The following is a 17,972-nucleotide window of genomic DNA, read 5'->3' as shown; positions in this document are numbered from 1 at the left end:
AGAATAAGAATAAACCCAAAGTCAGTGTTCCTGAAAGGCAAAAAGAGTATTGCGAAGACACTGACAATAGAAAGATCTCTGTCAAAAAGAGAAGTTTTGTCCAAATAATAAAAAGACAAAATGCCACAAATTTTCACAAGATAAGCAAAGTCATAATAATCACAACAAAAAATTGTTTTAGGAACTAAAGATACAGCATGTACTGAGAACGACTCTTTCTAATACATGGCAGGTGGGAAGTCTCCCAGAGAGCTGATCGGATTGATAAGAGCCAAGGAAGATGGGAGGAAAACTGAATGAATTCTGGGAACTGGATGCTGCACTGCCAGCCTGTTCACTGGTGCGAGTAACCCGTCTTACACCAGGGTTATCTGTCTTCGTGGCAATCTGCTCCTAGTTCGAATTACAAATAGAGGGGGGGTCCTGTAGCAAAGTGCAGGGGAGCACGTCTCTGCGTGGGCACAGCGGAGGCGGGTGTAATGGAGAGGCATGCAAATTTAACAGCCTTGTGGACTATCACCCATATATCTGTTCTTCCACGTTTCCTGATTGGTAATTGGAAGAACATGATTGACTTGCATGCATTATTTAACTACATCTATTGGATACTTTGCATTTTCAGCAAGAAAGCAACAGCTTGCGCGTTCCCAGACCGACAGGCTTCCTCTGCTCTCTCCAGTCGTCCTAGAGGAAAGCTTTCCAACAATCAGTCTTGGGTAGCCTCAGCATATTGCTGGCCCTTCTATCTTATACATTAATTCCTACTTCAGGAAATAGAAAAGGAAGTAGAAAGATATAAAGACAGCTAAAGCAACTCATCGAAGGATAATAGAAGTTGAGCAGGAAATTGCCCACATGTAAAATTTGCCATCTATCTCAGAAGACTTACTTTCTACTCGTCCAAAGGATTGAATTTGACAGTAAGCTTTACACTTAAGCTATTAAGCTGCTGGTTTTCATTTTCTTGCTAAAAGTATATGGCAATCTATGGATAGGCAGAGCTCAAAACAGGGAGAGCATTTTCTAACTTCCCATTGGGTGAAGTATAACTGTCTATTATGTGATCCTGCCTCCATGTTCCCTTTTTTCTCATTTTTCCAGATAATAAGTGTATCCTGCAACCTGGTTACCCCCACCCCTGGCTTAACAGGGCTACTCTGCTGCCCTGAGAAGAGCTCAGACTGCTTGTCTGCAAGTGGGGTGGGAGTATCAGCGATGCACGGGGAAACATCTCAGAGATACTCTGGGATGTTGGGCTGGTTTGGCGTGGTTTTGCAATTTCTACCATTGATCGTCTGGAATAAACAGCAAGAAATTTTCACATATCCAGACCTTGCTTCTCCTGATTCACAGGGTTGGGACTCAAGAGCGTGTGGCACTTTTTACCTCCGGTGAGACCTGCTGCAGCAAAACACTAACAAATTGCTGCATACTTAAGCCCGATCTGTGTTCAACAGAAGTGTCTGTTGGGGAATGGATGCTGCCTGAAAATCCCAGAGCAGGATGAAAATCGAATGCAGTGTTACAGATGTGACACTGGGCACCTGTCAGTACCATCACCGGCTGAGCACCGGCACACACCAGGTGTTTGATTACCAGTACTTCATTAAGAAGACATGCCAGAAATATGGTGTTCTAAAAATTAGCTTTCATTTTTAAAGGAATAATCTCCAGACCTGTCTTTGAATTTAAAAAGTGTTAACATGATTTCAAGAGGAAAAAGAAGAAAGAAAAATAATCTCAGAAACAGTTACTTTAGCTCATGAAAATGTGGACTAGTGCTTCACATTCCAGCTGACATTCTCCTGGCTAGCAGGTCCAACCACAATTACAAACCATCAAGCTTCATCAAGAGAGAAGTCAATTTTTCTCCTGCTCTTCATTTTCAGAGTTCTCCCTGACCCTCATTGCTCTGATGCTAACACCTTTTAATTTGCACCTTCCAAATATATTCATAGTCATGTTACACTGATCTGGTTTTAGCATAACAGCGTCCCTTAATTTAATTCATTCTGCTCCCTCTTTAATGCTTATTCCACTGGCGTGTTTATAGAGACTAAACACATCTTCTCCTCTCTTTTGCTTTCCTTTGCTAAACCACCTCCCTGTCCCAGTGTACCTTCATGTGGCTCAAGAGGAAAGAGCTGCCCCAGCTCCAGGAGTCACCATGATCAGCTGGATGATGGCACCTCAGTTGCTTGTGGTTGCATGAGCATATTCGTCATCCCCTCTCAAAAGGGAGTCTCTGAAACACCTATTTGCTCGTGCAGTGTGTTGTAGGTTGTTCACTTCTTCATGTTTCCCTGGGCTGATCAGCATCACGTCTGGTGAGACTGTGCCGCGTTAAGCCATCGTCTGTAAGAGAAGGGCGACCCGGGGGCAGCTGCAGAGGCAAAGCTTTGCAGCAGGGAGAGCTTGTAGTCATCAAGACGAGTTTGCAGTTTCCTTCTTATTAACTCCTCTCTTCTGTTGTGTTTTCCTCCCTTGTTACGCTTCCCTTTCCTTGGAAGGAAGCTAAATATTTCTTTTTTTTAACCTTACACTAAAAATTTCCAAGGGATATTAGCTGGTCGTGGTTAGGTCAAGGAGAGGCTTTTGCAGCACCCTGTGTTTCGGGTCTGCCTGAGAAGCACAAAGGAAATCATGGATCACCCTTGGGTGTGAAAATACAGAGGCCAGCAACAGTACTGCTCCATGTCTTCAGGGGAACGTGGTGGTTGATGTGCCAACTTGCACAAAAACATGGGCAGAGAAGATCCATTTTACTCTTGCCTTAGACTACACATTTTTAAATTATGTCTTGTACTGTATTTTTAATATTCTAAGAGAAAGATTTTTTTTTAAATGTGTGTGTAAAAAATGAAGTGACATAGGCTGTGCAGTGTGGTACTGTGATAAGTGCTGAAGATCCAACCTACCTCTGCACTTCAGGAAATGTACTGCCATCAGATTAGGTCTGTAAACAGCTCATGGTTGCTATGACTCCATTTTAATTACTGAGCATCAGTAAGACCAGTAAGTAATCGTAAGACACCCTTAGACCAAACGATTTTTTTGTCCAGTTTTTGTGAGAGCAGAAAATCCAAACAATCTGTCCAGTCATGCTTCAATGAAGTCATTAACTTCAGTAACACCAGGAATGAAAATAAAATCGGTGTAGAAAACGGATGAAAACAAGGCAAACTGTTAGGACTGAACAGGTATGCAGTCCTATAACACAATAACAATACACAAAAATCAATACCATCTTCAGCAAAGTAATTGCCCCCTCCCATGAACTGTCATTGCTTAAGGATGAGCATCCGTCAACAAATGTATAAAATTAATTGAACATGCAGTTGATAAAAAACCCAATTTTTTGGTTAAATATACAAAAATATTTACTGAAAATGAAAGAGATTTTTCCTGCATTATGGTGTGCAAAGTAACGTTTGCACAAGGAAATTTGGAAAATAGAGAATTAAACACATTTCACAAGACGTTCACAGGATTTATAGATTAATCAGATTTGTATCACACACTCCAACCGCTGTTATCAACTTAGGTTATTTGTTTAACTTTTTTTTAGATTTTGGCTTCCCTGTCCCCCATTCTTAGGAAGAAAACATGCATCTAAGAGTTTGTTTGGCTTTTTTCCCAGTTCTACAACCTGATCTAGTTACAGATTAGATGTCTTCTTACCGACCTTTTCTGGTTGTAGCTGGGGAGATACAAGCACCTATTTCCCCTACGTGCTTTCGGACACGCGCATCTCCTCTCTTCATTCCCCTGAGTAACAACTGGCCTGGGAAAGACAGAAGTACCAGCACTCTCCAGAGGTGGAGTGGGTGCACCTATGGAAAATGGACCATTCGGTACCATCACCTCTGCCCACATCTGGACATTTTCGGTCTCGTATGTTGCGCATCTCCCCCAGGTGACTCAGGACCACCAATCCCCACCCAGTGACACCAGGCTGGCTTTTCCTTCCAACACCCTCCAGTGCTGGAGCACAAATCGGAAAAATGGGCTCTGCTTCTTCTGACCAAAGTCTGGCTTTGTTTTCTGTAAAAGTTGCAAGTGACAGCAGTAACCCGAGAGGAATGAGCCCGGGTGGCTGTGGGCAGGTTCAGACACATGCCAGTCAGCTACATCCAGGTCTATGCAATGATTTTGCAGATTGCTCTGCAGTCCGGAGGCTCCCTGCACCCAGCTGGGGAAAAAAAAAAAAATTTCCGTTCCAAAACGTGGATTGTTTGATCTGCTCACAGACTGCACATTTATTAAGAAGGGGGTAAGTAAGACCAATTCTCCTAAAAGAGGACTTCTGAGTACCAGTTGTGTCCTCTATGGAAGAAGTAGTGGGCATCGAGAAGTGCTAGAGCATCATTAAATAGATGGGCACCTGCTGCAGTGGACAAGGAGTCTCCCTGTCCAACATAGAGCATAACCACAGCCTGTTATGAAGAACTGTCTGATGTCTCACTTTACTTCATTGTAGTCACAATATCTGAACATCAAAGGGCCCTGGCATGTGCGAACACTTACAAAATCACAGGAGATGTGTCTTCATTAATACAGAACTCAGCACTTCCTCGTCAACAATAGTTGACGCGCGAGTTTGGTTTCATATCAAGAGATGTGGTAGGAAACTTAGCAAAAAAGAATGGCCACATCCACATTAACATGATTTTATCCAGGCATCTCATTATTATTAGAAATATATTCCCATTTCAAGAAAGAGGAAAGGTTTATATCTGAAAAATATTATGTCACTTACCAGTGATTTAATAAATTATGATAGCAAATACAGATAACACCATAATACTATATTGAGATTGTATTAGAAACACTTAAAATGACTAAAAAATTAACTAAAATTACCAGAGTTTCTACTTCCCAGCTGATTGGTCCTGGCTCATATTCAGAATCAATAGATTCTGGAACTAGTTCATGTATATACCTGCAGAATTTTGATGGGTGCTCTCTCCCAGACGTCTGCAGCAATTTGTCTTCAGAACTACACCGTGAACATCTCCCTAATTGTCTCTCACCCCCAATTCAGAGCAAGTTTCATTGACAGTGCTTAGTGAATGCCTCATATTTGTATATTAAAAAAAGCCAACACCCAACCAGATTTTATTTCTGTTCATACCTGAAGGAAGAAGCAATAGTTATGAGTATGATAAAGTTACTGAACTGCACCACAAAATACTTCTGGCAGGATTATGTCCACAGACATGATAGGTTCTCACACATATACACACTAAAAGTGGTGTTAGCTTTATATTATGTAACAGCGCTTGTTGACTGTTTATGACTGCAAGTTTTTACATTGAGATGATTAAAAGAACAAAAAGCATTTTGAATTGCTAAAGGCAAAAAAAATTGCCTGAATTTTTACTAACGCTTTATTTTTTCTCATTTGCTTGGAGTTTTTCACTGGCTTATAAAAAAAAGCATTAACAGTAAAAAAATTAAACCAATCATCATTTTGATAGTTGTTTCAATTAAAATTAAAATAAAAAGACACAATAATAAAATCCTGCTTATGTGAACTTATTGTTATTGTTGCTTGCCTTTGGACAGCAACAGTAGACTTTTACACCATTTACAGTACGTAATGCCCACCCCCTGAGCGTGGCCCCACAGGCACCCTTGGCCCCACAGAGGAGCCGAGCCATAACGATGTGGGATCAAGGCAGCATCATCAGCGGCAAGGCCACTGCCCCAGAATTGATCAAATTGGTTCACTTGGATGGATGCCTTGTCTTTTACTCTTCCAATCTTATATAAAGTATGCTTTTAATTTAAACCTAAAATTGGAAAACTAGCTGGCCTGGTAAATCAAAAAAAACCTATAAACAGAGGTCCCAGTGAGACCCTTTGAGCTCTCCTGGACCACAGCGGGCTGCCACCAGCATCTCCCTCTGAGTGGGACGCCTCTCAGAGTTTCACAAACTCTCCAGTTTGTGAAATTTTGGAGGACCGCACCGAGCCGGTGACAGGACCTGGGCTAAAACCCTCTCCTCCTCAACACTCAACTCTGGCCTGTTGAGAAATGCTGAGACATTCGAGTATGTCACAGAACTCGAGGTACCTTTGTACATACATATATCTATAGCTATCTTGGTGTCTGTGTGCATGTGTGTGAATCAATTTGAATACCCGATAACAAATGTAGTATAAATATTACCATTCTGAATCTGTAATTAAGTCACTGTTGTGATTGTAGTAAATTCTATTAACTCACTTCGCAAACGTTAAACTAATCAATGATTAAGTGCTGCTAAAATCTTGTGATCCACCTTAAACTGTGAATGAACCTTAGATTGCTGCTAAATACGTATAATCCTTTAGACATGAACCACTGACCAAGTCTGGGACTAAGTCTGGATTCAGCCACATCTCTACTCCTCTCTGAGGAGTTTAGAAAACAAGGGGGCCCATTCTAAACTTCATGAATCAACAGGAGGGTCCTCTTTACCCTTTTGTTTCTCCAGTCTCTCTGCATAAATCATTCTGATTCAATTCTAATTTGATTTTCCTTTGTATGTTTTAGTAAGTAATAGAGTGAACCTTGCCATTGAATTCTGTTAAGTCACATTTTTATAAACTTCTATTAAAATCACTTTTGCCAATACCCTTGATGGTGATTCTTTAAGCAGCCTAAACCATGCATTCATGACATCTTCATGTGAATGATCAGATCTCTTCAAAAACTTTTTTTTTTTAAATATTCTTGAAAATTTCTTCCACATCTTTAAGGGAAGAGAAAATTATTTGCATTGTTAGGTTGTTCTGCTCCTTGCCGTACACTCGGTTGTTATGAAGCTGTTTGGCAAGAGAGCTGTATCTTTACATTTCTCTTGCAGAGCACACACTCTGCTCCATAAGGAGACCTACAGAAATACAGAAATAAATATCAGTGTGAGACTTCCATCTCATTACCTGAAGTAACATGTCTCTAGCCAATGCCACATGCTGTTTCTATTTGATAAGCAACCCTACGAATGAGAGATTTCTTGGGATAGTGGAATAATTGATGACTTCTGGAGACCGCTCATCCTTTCTTCACATCAGTGTGTCTGTGCTCTTTTGAGGCACTGTCTCAGAATCACAGAATCACTAAGGTTGGAAAAGACCTGTAAGATCATCAAATCCGACCAAAACAAAAAAACGACCACACCACACAGCACCATGCCCATCAAGCCACGTCCCACAATGCCACGTCCACACACTCCTTGAATACCTCCAGGGAGGGTGACTCCACCACCTCCCTGGGCAGTCTATTCCATTGTGATACCACTCTCTCAGTAAAGAAATTTTTCCTAATATCCACTCTGTATCTCCCCTGGCACAACTTGAGACCATTTCCTCTAGTCCTGTCACTTGTCACTTGGGAGAAGAGGCCAACACCCACCTCACCACAACCCCCTTTCAGGGAGTTGTAGAGAGCGATGAGGTCTCCCCTCAGCCTCCTCTTCTGCAGACTGAACAACCCCAGCTCCCTCAGCCGCTCCTCATCAGACTTGTGCTCCAGACCCCTCACCAGCTCCGTCGCCCTTCTCTGGACACTCTCCAGCACCTCAATGTCCTTCTTGTAGTGAGGGGCCCAAAACTGAACACAGGGTTCAAGGTGCGGCCTCACCAGAGCCGAGTACAGAGGCACGATCCCCTCCTTGCTCCTGCTGGGCACACTGTTTCTGATACAGAAATAGTATTGGGTCTCATTCTGACCCAGGTCTCCAGGACTGACCTCCGTCGAGGAGGCAGAAAAGGGCAGCACGAAATACAGCTCCAGTGCTGAAGTCTCCCAGGACACTGGTTGCTGGCAGAGAATTTCAGGCCATACCCTGATGGGTAATATGAGGACATCCACCTACTCAGTTGGACAAGTAACTGTTTTTTCTCTTTCTCTCTCAACTTTTCCAAATACAGGAACTGGATGATGATGTGTGCAGATTTCCCTCTTGGCTGGCTGCGATAGCCACACTGCTTCCTTTGCACCGTACACATTTCCAGCCACCTCCTTACAAGAAAGCTTGGCAAGGCAGCACAACCAACTCGCATAATGCACAACATTTTCTCCAAGTAACTAAACATCCTCAAAAGTGCTAAATTTTGGGTTATATTATATTGTTACCAGGAGCAAACAAACAAAAAACCCCAACCAAAACAAACAAACAAACAACCTCACAAAAAAGCAAAACAAAATAACCTGATAAACTTGAAAGCACTGCAGTGCTGACCAAGGGATATTCCTTCCTCATAATAACAGAGGAAAATCTGCAAGACAAAACAGGAAGCCAATACAAGAGACCTTTACGCCCGAATTAAAAGACCCACATTAACCACGAATGGAACTTGCAGCAAGGCAGCTGGTGGTACTCCTCTTGGGGAGCGGTCTTTCACTGCTATTCACTCCCTCAAAACCAGTCACAGAAACAAGATAACAAAAAACAGTGCCGTGTTTTGCATTTCACTCTTATCTCACTTACAAAGTACGAAGGCGCATTGCTGTTCTGTAAAATATGGCACGGTAGACTCTCTGCTTCGGTGCTGCAGCCACCACGTTCATTTCTGCTTTTTAAAGCACATAAACACTAAATACCATTTTGTGCCCTTTTCATTCTCCTGATCACTTTAAATTCTTGTAATGTACCTCGGGTACAGAGAGGGAGCCGCTTTGCTCTTCTCACATTTAAGTCAGTGCAGCTGACTGGTGGATGAGCTATTGCAGAAGTACTTCAGATAAAAGTGATCCTGCAAAGGCAGTAGCAGATCAGGCCTCTATTTTTCAGATTACTCTTCATCATGTGTTTTCACTGCTTTACGTGGGAAAAAGGAAAAAAAAAGGAAAAACCCACTAAATATCCCTTCTTCCTTACAGCTCTCGTATTTCTGGCTTTTTCTACTTTATCAGTCACTTGCAAACTATCAGAAAGGAGCATTATGTCTAGTAATGCTCAGAGCTGATGTTGAGCTTAGCTGAGCACTCCAAGTTGAAATGCTGCCTAAACCTTTCCCGGACTGTCCCAGACCAGAGCCTCCAAAACTGAACTCAAAATCTTGTGAGAACAGACTTTGGGCAAGATTTTCATCATGTCTGCTATCTCTTGCAGGAAGCTGGGCGTGAAAAGGTGTAATTTTGGAACAGTTGTATTCTAGCACAGGCTTGCTTAAGAACTTCCAGAGCCATTAGCTCTCCTGTACTGACCGACACAGTTGAACACAAAACCCACCCTGCGATAGGAGCAGAGGGCTCAAACCCAGACTGGATGTCCCAAGAGCTGTGGTTAGTTGGAGCTCAAAACCCCACTCCAGCTGCAGCCAAGGGCGTTGCACAGCGACACGCCGGGATGCAGGGCAGCAAAGGCCAGTCCGACAGCTGGAGTCGGGAAGGGCAGAGGAGTAACTCCTCTCTGCGCTGATTGGCACCACTGGTGCTCACCGCAGGATGAAGATAAGGGCTTGAAGACTCACAGAAACACAAAGATGCTCACTGGAAAGCATATGCTTTAATTCCTCTTCAGTGCCAAGGGTCTCTGTCTCTGAAGAAAGGGTTAATGGCTGTTGGCTTAATTAGTGCAACATGAATGAACAACATTTTTGTGAGCTTGAGGGTAAATTAAGACAACGTTTAGTTCTGCTTCTTATTAGCTCTGCATAAATTCTCCCAGGAGCCCAATTAGCTCTGTCACAGCAAACGTCTCCTCTATTTACACAAGGGAATGTATTCCTTTTCTATAGATTTTGCCCTTGTAATAAACTGTATTAGCAAGTAACGCGCTCTCATCCTTTCCATACTGGTTGCCAGTAGTGCAGCACAGGGTCCTGCTCCTCCATGCCACCCACCAGCCCCATAGCAGCTTCCTACAACCAGCAAATGCAGCTACATGAAGACAGACATCCTCCATATCCACCTTACTCTGAACTCATCCTCCGGTAAAGGGTCACAGGGGCATTATCGGACACCGCCAGCCACGATCCCCGGGGCACCCGGAGCTCCTGGGGGTCAGCAGGTTTCCAGTCAAGCAGCATCTCTCAAAGTCAAACCAAGTTAATAAGTTGCATTGCCAATGTTACCAAAGCAAACAAGTTGGGCTTGCTGAGTAAAACTTGTTTTCCCCCATGCAGTCTTAAAAATAAAGCATCTATAAAAACCCCAACACAACAGCACCTGAGAACACTATCTACTCTATACATATTAGTCTTTTTCATTTGGAAGCAAGGTATCAGCTGATTTCAAGCACTGTTTTCAAATCTGAGCACTTTCCTCATGTAAACTCATTGCAGTATGTAGCTTATATCTTGGGCTTCTCTCAGGCCTGAAGTAGGTTAAATTACTTTTCATATCATTATTTGCCACCCAGCAAATCTATCACAGAGAGCAGGCTACAATTTCTGTTGAACTTGCAGTGGCAATGAAGGTTGTGTTAGCTCAGCCCTTCTAGGAGCAGTTTTGCCTGCATCCATTTGGAAGCTGTACGCATTGAGCAGGAATGGCCACATCTGCCCTTACTAAGCAAGTATATTTTTTTAAAAATTTTTTGCCTTTTTTTCTTCTTCTTCTCCTTTCTAAGAAAGGCAGCATTGCTTCGATTGTTCCACCTTACTCTATAAAGAGGTCAATATCTAAGCCAAATTTAGGTACTGATCTAATTTTTGTAAGTTTTTCTATTCATAAGCAGCACAAGATCCACCATGTGGCAAGCTGCTTCCTCAGCCCAAGCCTGGAGGCTCCATCCCACCCCACGGCTTGGCTGCTGCCCAGCATGAGCCTGGGTGCCTCATCCAGTCTCTCTATTTGCTTTGGGCCCCACAATAAATACATGCTACATTAGCAACATTCCTGCAAACCAGCAGTTGTTCATTTATTTAATTGCAGCCCTCTTTTCTGTAAGAGCATAAGCTTAGCCCTGGGCTAAGCCTGGGCTTTGACCTTATCCGTGAAGTACTACTACTCTTCAGTCTCTCACAGTGCATGGGGAAGGGCTGAAGGGGAGGTGCAGAGGCAGAGCACGTAGCAGCAGTGCCGGCGCTGAACATCATTCAGCAGCATGCCTTTCTCCTGAAACAGCCAGCGTTAGCCACCGCTTTTCATAACCATTGATTTCAAGCATCTTCCGCTAAGCTGCTTTTAGCCATCAGTTCCCCAGACTACTTCATACTACCTCATTTTAAGAGAAGAGATTCAACTTTTTATTTTACTTGTCCTTTTGATACTGAGGTAATCTTTTCCTTTAAAGAAATCGTTCCACACAGAAAGGTATATTTTGTGTGCTTCGTTCATGAGAATTGGCATCCTGGCCACAGTGACCTCCCGTCATTCATGGAATTTTCAGAGTAAGTGGCAGCATCTCTCCGATGTCACCAGCAGTTCTTTAAGCAACCACCATCACACAGGAATTCTATAATACAGAACTTTCATTCCTGAGAGCAACAGTCATATATCTTGAAGAAATAATCACAAGTAAAAGTTGTCTCTGTACATTAATTACCTTTAGAGATCTGTTCCAAAACGCAGGTAGTAATTTTTGTGTTTTAACATTTATAGCTCTGTGGAAAGCACATCATTATGCAGAAGGATCTCGATTCAGACAGCTTTTTTTCCCTCTAAATTTTTATGTAGAGCTTCCCGAACTTTTACTCTGAAGGAAGAAAAAAAAGTTAAATACATACAGAGTCTGAAATGAGCTTCAGCTCACAGAATAACATAGGTGAGCCATGCACCGACTCAGAGGTGACCACCCCTATCTCCATGCTGAATGCTGCTGGTTGCCCCTGCAGCTCCCTTCCCTCCACCATGCTCTCAGCCTGCCCACACCCCCCAGGGAGCAGCCCTACCTCCAACGCAGCCACCCCTTCTCCTGATTTTGGGCCAAGACCTTAAGAAGAATTGACCCCAAAGAACACTGCTCATAACCCTCTGGATGTCATATTGCTGGGCAGCCTTTCGAGCCCAAAAGCTCTCCCAGTTTCCCACCCCCCATACAGCCACCTACTCAATGTGCATCTCCCCAGTGAGGCCATGGGGATGCTGCTGGAGACCACAGGAAAGGCTCTCCTGAAGGATGGCTGTGCAATATTCATTGCTCTCCCTTTAGTTAATCAGCAAGCTTAAAATTTAAAAGAAAAGTTATGGAGATTACATAGTACAAAGATTTATTAACGACAAAATTGCAACGGCACCTTTCAAGCATTTTCATCACTGATTACAGCAAATTATCAAAGAGACATCTGCCACGCTGGTGTTCAGTATTACAATGATATATTTAACTTCAGACCTGGAGGGTGGATCACATGAGAAAAACACAGGAAAAGTCTTTGTAATTTGACTTGTTCACAATTGCAATTCTAATGCCTTTCACTTCCAGAAAGATTGCGTTTAAGACATTTTCCACTAAATCTCAGGCAACGTTCTCTTGGGGAAGAAATGAAAATATTAAGTTATCTGGAGGTGCGGGGCTACCACAGAAATTATTTCCTCTCAGGCTCAGCAAGGTGCAGAGGATTAAGGGGCTGCTGAGCTGTGCTGTGTGACACCAGGGACATCATGCATCAGGCAGGCCATGGGCAGGATGGAGACACGTCTTCCTCCCCCATGCTCCCCTTGGACAATGGGGCCACTGGCTCACGAGCCCAAGCAGGTCCTGGCTACGGTGTTTGCTTTACCAGTGGCTTTGTCACTGCACAGCTGTGCAGCCTCATTTAGTCTGACTGAGCTCAAGCTAGACAAAGCAACATAGATCATTGCTCCGAACTCTGCTACAGCAGCAGATGTGATCCATGATGGCAGCTAAAACCGAGACGGTCACACACTGTTACTGCAGGAGAAAGATACTCACGCAGCAGACAGCAGTGGTAGGAGAGCATATCATCCCCTCTTTTCCAAGGTGGAAGTAGAAAGAACATTTGTCATTAGCTCAGAAGAGCATGAAAGCTCCGAGGAACCTGACACTTCTGTTCTCTGAAGAGCCCCTGCCCTAGAGTGCTCTCCTGGCTCCTAGCCGAATTTCTCTGGAGTCTGATTAAACTCATCATTTGCCACTGAAAATGTCATAAAATACTTATGACACAGATGATATTTAAAGATCACTGTAGAAAATTTCTAATAGCTGATGCAATTCGGTGGAAGCATCCTAAATTGACACAATCAGAAAAAGGATATAATGGAGCAAAGCAACACTCCAACGAGTCCACTAATTAGTTATCCACAATTCCTGCGGTAAAAATCATATCCGCCTCATTGGTGCACACTCGCATCTCATCCAAAGACATTCATATAGCAATAGCAGGTGTACTAATTGCTGCAGCTGTGCAGCAAATCATGTCTGAGATGGTGCAGACCGATGGATGCTCCAACTTATGAAGATGGGACACGGGAAGATTGAGCACCCATCGAACGAGCTGCCTTCTCTGTGATTAATGTAATGGAAATATGTGCATATGTCTGTGCTGGTACATAGATAGGAGAAAGAGATGCAGCAGCAGATACAGACTCAGAGACCCAAGAGTGACAGAGCAGACAGCCCTGGGAAAGGTACCTACTGAGAGCATCTTCCCCAGCTCTGGGCCCATGAGAGCTTTGTCTTCCCCTGTGGGTGTGCCCCAAAAAGCACATGCTGAAGTGATGGCGAGACTGTTAAAGGTGGTGCCACTTACCCTCCTGAGGGCATTTTGGAGAAACTGGATGAGAACAAACACCCTTCTAACCTTGGCTCATCCATGTTTGCGAGGTCCTGTCCCGCCCTGCATTTGGAAGGTCCACCTAGACTGTTAGTGTTTTTATCAGCTGATGGTTGTATACTTCATGATGTTGCATAATCTAATTCACATTTATTTAGAGTTTTGATCTACTAAGTCAATAAAGGATTACGAGGGGGGGAAAAAAAGCTTCCTCTTTCTGTTTTAGATGCACTGCCAGATCACAATGTGCCTCCTACTATGAGAAACAAGGAATAGCCTTCTCCATCTTCTGGCAAAACCCAGCGAAATCCCTTCTCAGCCCTCGCTCCCCCCACCCCCCAGAACCTCTGTCTGTCTACACATTGTTGGTCAACTTGAAGAAACAAAGTCAAGTCCCAAGAATGTTATTTTAAAACTATTGTCTCTGCTATTGTTTTCCAAATATAAAATTGCCTAGATAATATTTAACAACTGATCAATGAGCTGGAGATTGAGGAGCTGTGACTGCCCACCTGAATTCCATCAGCATTTCATCTCATGCTTGTTTCACACACCCTGGACATGTTGGAGGTGAGTTACTTCAGTGACAAGGAAATCAGGCCTCTGGACTCAGGGGAAAAAACCCGACAGTCTAAACCTCTAATTCTCAGCATTGATTCAAGTAATCTCCCACATTTGCTCTGCAAATGCAAAAGGACTCCAAACTGAAGACAGTGAATTTTGCAGCCTTTATCGCCTGTTGGCACAGCTTTGCTTTTAGGAAGTTTCATCAACTCAATCGAGGTGAAGAGAAAATATGAAAATTTTGCAATTGGAAATGTTTTCTGAAAACCATTTAAAATAAAAAACCAAAATCAAACCTGAGTTTGTTTTCATTGCTTTCAGGATGTTAAGAACTGGAAGAAATTTTCCTAAAATGCCACTCCTTTCTCACAGAAGTGCTTTTTCAAACAGAGGGAAAAAACTGTGCTCATTTCAGATTTTAAAGATTCTTCAGTTCTGGTTTCTAACATGGTACCTAAAGCTTTTTCCTTAACTTGGAGTTATAGAAATTGTTGCATCACTACTGATAAAGCCAGATGTTCACAGTTACTTGGGATAAAGTGGCTTTTTAATAGCCTGCATCATTAACTACAGACATTTTAAAACTATAGAAGAGAGCTGTAATAATAATAAATTGTTCAAGAAAAAAGTCAATTGATATAACCGCTTCCAAAGTAGTGAGGCAAAAGAAAATAGGTTTTCAGAGAAATGAATGAGTCACAATACATCATCTACAGGCTTAGAAAAACACTAGATTTAGTCACTGGTAGGTAACACATAGTTATAAAGGAACAAGTACAAAAGGATTCCTTACCACTCACCTGAAGACTTTAACAGCCGGAAGGTATCGTTATGGTTATACAGTCTGCCTTACGCAGCCTCAGGCACTGGCCCTCCTGGCTTTATTTCCTTCCCAAATGGGAAGGGGTCTTTCACAAAAAGCAGAGTTAAGCCCGCACTATACCATTCCCCCCCAAAAGAAACCCAAAACCCAACAACAAGCCATGCTCTGTCAACTTAGAGAGGGAGGCTCCACTGGCCGAGTACACTCTTTGCTGGAAGTGATATGTGTCTTCCCTGGGTTTGTTTAGTTTCAGGTGAAGTCATTGAATGCTCTTACACTTTTATTTGTTTCTCTCAAGATCCATCTGTTACCACATCATCGTGTAAATACCTATCAACAAGAAACTTTAACCTGTTTTGGTTAAAAACAAAGCCTTGAACTCCATAAGCCTTTTATGTAGCATGTTACAAAGACTTCCTTCATTCTTGGACCTTCATGGACAAACACCGCTGGTTACTGGATATGGGCATTGTTTTAGTGATGGATGTCCACAGCCTCTGTACAGGTAGCTTTCACTAGGCATCCCTCTGCTCACGTATTCCTAAATCACACTGGCACTTCTAATCAAAATTTCACACTCATATTCAGATTGTAGTTGTGGAAAAATTCAGTTTGCAAGAGACTCAAGGGTCTCCTGTTGAGCATCTAACTCACAGGGATAACATCAAATTCTCCATTTCAGCTACTGCCTCTCACCTTTCCACATTTCACCCTGGGAAGCACCTGGCTCCGTCTTCTCCATAGGCTGCATTAGGGAGCTGAAGGGGGCAGAAAGATCCTCCACCGCTTCTTCAGGCTGTGCAAACCCACCTCTCAGCCTCTCCTTGCACCTTCCCATGCTCCAACTTCAGCTTCATTTTTCTGAAATTTGGGGGTTTTTTGGGTTGTTGGTTTTTTGGTTTTTTTTTTTTTTTTTTTTTTTTGAGGGGTTGGGAAAGGGGTGAGGAATTCTGGAACATGACTGAATTTTCTCAGCTTCTTTCAGAGAGGTACTTAATTACAGCTTCTCTTTCCCCCCCACACATACTAGAAAGAAGGCAAAGATTAAGATGGTCTACTATCAAAACATCTAAGACAGCTGCACAAATAGCTCAATAGGAATATCCCAGATGATTAGACAGACTATTAAACTCTATGTCTGTGGATTGGTCTATTGTAGATCAAGAAGATACTTATCAGCTGGTATTGTTCGGCAGCAGACAAGTCATTTGTCTTCGATATGAACACAATGCTCCTATTGTTGCACATCAACTAGGGACCAGCTCAGATGTTGTGGCATTGATTAGCTGGTTTTGAGAGGGCAGAGGAGAGGTCTGAGTTTTAACTACAATTGAAAAATCAGGTAAGGGGATGGTGAGCAGGGAATCTATATCATAGGAACAGCCTGTTAAAAGGAATTGTCCAAGTTACTTTTATGTACAAAATATCAGCTCCATCACTCTCCAGAGACATCAAACCCTACATCTTCTCCACAGATGTGACCCAAATCCTTGGGAAGATCAAGGCTGAAGTCTTCAGGCTGATCCCTGTACCTTCACACACACACCAGTGCCTGGGTCAACGTCAAAGAACTTCTTGACAAAGAAGAGAGCCCACCGGCAAGAGCACTTTGGTGTTTATGCAGCAGAGGCTGAGAGCTGCTTTGTCTGATGTGTCCCACCTCTCACCTGAGAGCACGACACTGTGGAGGCAGATCCCACTGATCTCCCAGCTACTGTGGGGGTCACAGACCTCTCTGGCAGCAATGAGACTGCAGGACTTTCTCAAGCCAGTGCTTTTCCAGATCCTGTAAGCAGATGTTGGAATGGCACCAGGAAGCTGTGAATAATCCCCAGGAATAGCTTCTTCCAGCAATCTTACCCATGAAACTTCCAGCCTCAGAAATGTAAATAGGAGGTGCCACTTTCATTTAAAAGGTGAAAAACCCACAAAGTATCACTGAAGAAATAGTGACAGAAAATCCTGATTCATCAGTCTCTACTTCCTAATTTGTTGTTTTGAAGATCAATGCTGTTGATCTCCACCAAAATTATAGACGTGCTACTATTTGTAGATCAGTTTAGTGCATTTACAATCCCAGGAGAGATCTCAAAGTCAAATTTACTCATTTTCTCACTGATACTGACAACACAAGTACTCCTTTCCAATATCTGCTTCTTAGGCTAAAGGTGCCAATGAAATTCTGCATCTGTAGAAGCAACATCAGCATAAATAGCACTGTGCCATTAGGTAAGCTAATCAAACCTCAGCTTGGCCCCCTCTTTGTCCCTGCCTTACAAAGGAACCAGCAAATGCAATAATCTTCTCTGGGTATTGCTAGAACAATGCCCCAGATGTGGGTGCAAATCGCTGGTCATGCAATGCACTTGGCTTCTTGGGACTGATACCTCATTAGATCTAGGAAGGAATCTGGAAACTTCACTATCACTGCTTTGAAAATAGATGGACTCTGTTGCTGATAACATTTAGCCATTATGAGCATCACACCAGAACTCCCCACTTTTTGCATTAGACATAGAATCGCTGAAAGGAAGGAGCCTCATGGCAGCCCACGTCAGCCTGCTGAGCAGTACAGGGAGGATCACGACTATGCGAGACAGGCAGGGAAAACCCTAGAACCTGTTGCTTCCAAAATTCAGTGCAACCTTAGCCTAATTCATGTTTATTATTGTGATGTCTTGGTAAAAAAAAAAGATAAAAATGAATCATCCATTCCCAATACTACAGCAGCAACACCCCAGGTCTACCACCCTGCTCAGGAACCTTCTTCCCTGCAGCCACTGTCCCTCAGAGGCTTCGCAAGTCATGCTAGAGGGACAATGCTTCTGACACATTATCTACACCAAGAGGAAACTAATGCAGGCTGCCCCTAAACCAGAAGAACCTGGAAATGAGAGATGTGGCCAAACTCATA

This window comes from Gavia stellata, chromosome 7 (assembly GCF_030936135.1).
Source record: "Gavia stellata isolate bGavSte3 chromosome 7, bGavSte3.hap2, whole genome shotgun sequence".
NCBI classification, from domain to species: domain Eukaryota; kingdom Metazoa; phylum Chordata; class Aves; order Gaviiformes; family Gaviidae; genus Gavia; species Gavia stellata.
Note: the sequence above shows the minus strand (reverse complement) of the source record.